Source organism: Otolemur garnettii, unplaced genomic scaffold, assembly GCF_000181295.1.
Source record: "Otolemur garnettii isolate 467f Iridium unplaced genomic scaffold, OtoGar3 scaffold00105, whole genome shotgun sequence".
NCBI classification, from domain to species: domain Eukaryota; kingdom Metazoa; phylum Chordata; class Mammalia; order Primates; family Galagidae; genus Otolemur; species Otolemur garnettii.
This window is the reverse complement of record NW_003852500.1, coordinates 5,729,602-5,735,000: the sequence shown is the minus strand read 5'-3', so window position 1 is coordinate 5,735,000 and position 5,399 is coordinate 5,729,602.

The window sequence follows — 5,399 nt, the reverse complement described above, 5'->3', positions numbered from 1 at the left end:
TTTTAAGCTTTTTTCGTTAGTCTGTTGGTTGCTTCACTGCTATCTACTGCTTCGGGCATTTTGAAGTTAAATGTCTGTAATTGTTTCTGGCAATCATCCCTGGGAAATAGGTTTTTCTCTACTTGAATAGCTCTGAGTCAGGTCAAATACAGACATCTTTGCAAGTAGAGTCTCCATGGGAACCACTAGACAGGTCAAATAATGACATTTTTCTGGGAATGAAGCCTTGAAAGAGTTCCATCCTTGTTTTGTTTCCTCCAGTGGCTGCCAGGCTAGTAGTTTTCATGATGAATATGGGGTCTTATTTTTCAAGGCACTGGGGAGTACAGAGTCAGGGATGGGACCAGGGAAAGGTCAGACTCCATGAAGTTTGTGGTTATGACTGAGATTCAGTTGTGTTTTGTGAATAAGTGCTCCCCAGAGTTTTGCAAACTTTTGGCTAATTTCTGAGGTTCTAAAAAGTTGATTCTGATCATTTTTGCTCATTTTCTTATTGCTTTTATGGAAGAGAGGGTTTTTGGAGGTCCTTACACCACCCTTTTCACTATCTGGCCATCCCCTTTGGAAAGCACTCCTGTCATGTCTTTTTATTTTTAATTATTATTATTTTTTACTTGTAGTTAGGGGGTACAATTTGAATTATGCATATGTATTGCATAGTGGTAAAGTCCAGGCTTTTAGTGTATCCATCACCTGAATGGGATACATTCAGGTAGGTAATTTTTCAGTCTTCAGTGACCATATCTGTGTGTCCTTGCTTAGCCATAGCTTAGCTACCACTTATAAGAGATAATGTGTGGCATTTATTTTTCTGTTCTTGAGTTATGTGTGATATCTCTTTAAACTTATAATGCATATAGCTTTTGATCCAGAGATCTAACATTGGAGTTTATCTTTTATAAGTGGTTACACGTTTGAGTAAAAAGCCCTGGTCAAGTATGCTCATTATAGGAGTGTTTGTAGTCACAAAAGACTGGCAAATACCTCATTGTCTTCCAGTAGGGGATCTACCACATGTGTGACAGTGCAGCCACATGTTACAATATCTGTAAACTGTTATAGAACAAAAGAAGTTTCCTGGAAGCTAGGATCTCTGACCAGGGACCTGCAGGTATCTGGGGCAAGGAGAGAAGCCACAGGGCATTCATTCTAAGTACCACTGATTGGAACGATGACTACCAACATGCTGAATTTGAAAGCCTGTGATTCTGGAAGTGAGTGAGGAAGAAACTCCCAGAACATTTGTGTCTGTTGTGGGAAAAGACAGACAGGCATAGAAGCACATGCAGGCTTGTGTACATGCAGCTTACCTCATATCTGTTGGATATTGGGTCCAATTTCACTACCTTGGAGCACCATCCTCTCTGGCTCACAGGGCAAACTGCTGCCCTCCCCAGGAGGGACGGGCCAGGGCTCCTGGAGGCCCACTGTTGTCCACTTGCCCCACCAGCCTGGCCATCCTCCCTCTGATATTCCTTCAGTGACCCTGCCCATCACAGACAACCTCTCCTCTGCCCTGTGGCATATTACACTAACCTGCCAAAAGAGAGGGGTTAGGGAAGAGCCCACAAGACCTTTGAGCACCCTGGCACCTTTGTAGAGTTACAGGACTATATGTAGACATCAGGCTGGAAAGAGAGCAAGGAGGTTGGGGAGAATTTAGAATAAAATATAAGTAAACTATCAAAAACTATAGTGTAACTATTCTCAATATTTTAGGTCTGTGAAGTACATTGAGAAGCTTGAGTATAAGAGATCACATGTTTGGCAATAGTGGATCTTGAATGCACTTGTATGAGACCCCAACTGACTCCCCTGCCAGGCAGGCCAGAGGCTATGCTGGGCTCAGATTGCCACCCACAGAGTACAGGGTGGGTTTCTGTGTGCCTGAGCCCAAGTGACTACAGGACAGGCCCCTGTTACCCCCAGGAGAGGGAAGTGGCCCATGGCAGTCCTGGGACATTCCCACTCAGTAAAACACTCTGGTCTAGGTGGCTGGGACTATGCTGGGAGGGGTCCCTGAGGATTCATACAGGACTGGGAACAATGGGGTCCTGGAGGAGGAACAGCTTAGGATGGGGAGAGTAAAACAGGCCTGATATCTTGGCATGAGCTTGGGAACCCATGGCCCTATGTTAGTTAGCCGGGTATGTTGGGGTAGTCCAGGCAGGGCTGGGAGGTACAGATGAAGGCTGTTCTTGCTGGAAATGTGAGTGGGAAGAGTGATTAGAAGGCAGCTAGAGAGGGACTGGGGTCGGGAAGCTTGTGTGTATGTTTGGAAAGAGGCGAGAATGGGGGGATTGGGGCACACACGGTATCCTAGTGGGGTTAGTAGCTTCAGGGACTGGCCCCTTCATGGCTAAGGCTCCCTAAGGGTAAAGTAGGAGAACAGACTAGGAGCCCCAGGAGCCTGAAGGGGTTGGGGAAGGAGTTTGGGGTTGGCCAAGGACAAGACAATTAAAGGTCTAATGAGACAGAGTCCCTCTCATTGCCTGGTCCTGAGTACCCCTCCCCACCTCCAAACAGAGGGATATCAGATATGAGCTCTTGGGCAGAGTCTCCTCTGAGAATTATGGGCAGCAGCGTGGCCTGTGGAGGGAAAAGGCAGATAGTCACCTGGACCCACAATACCTCTGGGCATCCCTAGGTCACTGGACCCTGGAGTTTTTCCAGTTCCTTTGTGTGTGTGTGTGTGTGTGTGTGTGTGTGTTTGGCCAGGGCTGGGTTTGAACCCACCACCTCTGGCATATGGGACCCATGCCTCACTCCTGTGAGCTACAGGTGCTGCCCTCTTTTTCCAGTTCCTAATGAGGAGGTGTGGCCAGGGACATGACCCTGGATTGGAGATGCACTGCCCGGCAGGAGCCATCCGTAAAGGGTGTGCCAGGCAGGGAGCAAGTGTGAAGGTCCTGAGACCGAAAGGAGCTGAGAATTCTCTGGAAGCTTAGCAGGGTGCAGAGCAGGGCATGCTACCTGGGAGACCATCACATCTTCCCCTGTGGCAGAAAGTTCCTTTCTTAGATGACACGTTTGTGATGGAGCACAGCACTTTACAGTGGTCCAGCTGCTTTCAGGCCTCCACAACTTCCCTGGGGCCTCCTCACAGAGCAGGGTGAAAAGATAGGATGTGGGGTCCCACACTGACTCTGGCCACTCCAGACCCAATCCCTAGGATGGCTCCTGCAACTGCCTGGCTGACCTATGGTTCCCAGGGTGCAGATGACCCACCCTCCACCTTACCTAGCTCCAGCCCCAGACAGACAAGCCGAGGACAGAGAGGCACAGGAGGTGAAGGCAGCACTGTCCCCTTCCCAAGCCGACCAACTGTCCTCCTGGTGGGGCAGGAACACACACCAGAATGAGCGCTGGATTCCACCTAGATTCCACCCGAGATTCCACCCGGGGTGCTGCCCTTTGGAGCCAGGGACTGGGTATACAGAGAGGGGGAGGCCAGTCCCCCTGGCCAATTGGGTATGGGGCACACTCTGCCCAACCCTGGGTCAACAGCTTTAATGACCAAGGGCTAGACAGTGGGCGGGTGGCAGTGAGAGTACAGCTGAGTGCTTCCTCCATGGAGGGCACAAGGCTTGAGGTGGTGTGTGTCCTCTGGGAGACAGCGGCATGGAGAGCAGAGGAACATCAGGGAAGGACCGGCCCCACGTACCTCCTCCCTTCTGCCAGGCTCATGCCTGCACTACCCACTCCACCTCCCAACTGGAAGCCTCAGGACACTCTCTGCAGAGTCAGAGGCAGCCAGCTGTAGGGCCCTTCCACCCCCAGCTCACATGGGAAAACTGAGTCCCACAGAGGGCAGGACCTACCCAGGGCTCCACAACAAGCCCTAATCCCCAGTCTTGTGCTCTTGTGGGTGGGCGCCCATCACCCACCTGCACACTTGCCTGTACCACACACATTGTCTGTGATGTATTCTAGTCCCTGGCCTGGCCCTGGGTCCCTTTATCTCATAACAGGAGGAACTATTCATGGATTCTGGGTTTTGTTTATTCTTCTTGCAAAAGCAATTTCGAAATACTGAGATACCCAAAGTCCACAAGTTGTGCTTGCATTTCCAGAATCATGCCACTGGCATTGGACTCTGCCCAGAGAGCAAAAGGCCAGCAGCCCATGAGCAGGCCCCCTGGACTCCCTACCCCAGGTGCAGAGAAGGGAGGCAGGACCCTGTGGTCCTGGGGCATCTTCCTGGGCTGGGGTATGACACAGACATGAGAAGACTGGCTCCTCTGATTTCCACATGCCCTGGCAGCCGTCATTTTGCGAGGGAGGTGGGGGTGGAGAGGGGCTAGGATGCCCCGCATTGCTCCCAATAGCCCCATTTACACCCTCAGTGGCCACGGTTCTGACAGTCAGGCCATGCTACCTGGGAGACTTTCACATCTTTCCCTGTGGCAGAAAGCCCCTGGGGGCCCTGAGTACTCCCAGTGCAGCTAGGGTGCCAACTCCCCCTTTACAAAGGGAAGCAAAGCTTCACTCTGCGGAGTGAGCCCTCCTCCCCATTGCAGGGATCCCAGTGCCCCCTAGAGGAGAGAGGCTTGCAGGGGGTGTGGCCAGCATAGCCCTGAAGGAGTTGGCACCCTGGCTGCCCTGGGAGTACTCAGGGCCCCCTGGGGCTTTCTGTCACAGGGGAAGATGTGAAGATCTCCCAGGTAGCATGGCCTGACTCTGCCATTCTGCTGAGCTTCCAGAAAATTCTCCGTTCCTTTTGGTCTCAGGACCTTTGCACTTGCTCTGTTCCCTTCCTGGTCCACCCTTTACGGATGGCTCCTGCCAGGCATTGCATCTCCACTCCAAGGCCACCTCCCTGGAGACACCTCCTCTGACCTACAGATTCTGGGTCATCACCTTTCCCATTACCAGCTGGATGGTGTTCATTTGTTTACTTGTTTAGTATTCCTCCTTTCATGGCCCAGCCCCTAGGAATGTTAACCCTAAGAGCAAGGACCATGTCTCTGAGCTCTTGGCACATTGTAAACATTCATTAATTTTTTTTAAATGAATAATTAGATAGTCTAGTTGGGAGTGCAGAAATACCAGCCAATTGTTGAGGAACATGAGATGAATTGCAGGAGGGAGGCAGGTCCAGGGCCTGCCTGCCTCCTTCCTCTACCCAGTGTTTTCAACCTTTTTAATCTCAAGGTACACTTGAACCTGAAGTTAAACTTCTGTAGCACTCAAATTATCTCGATCAAAAAAAAAAAAAAAGGCAGCTCGGCGCCTGTGGCTCAAGTGGCTAAGTCATCAGCCACATACACCTAAATTGGCAGGTTCAAATCCAGCCCGGGCCCACCAAACAACAATGACGGCTGCAACCAAAAAATGCTGGGCATTGTGGCGGGCGCCTGTGGTCCCAGCTACTTGGGAGGCTAAGGCAAGAGAATCAC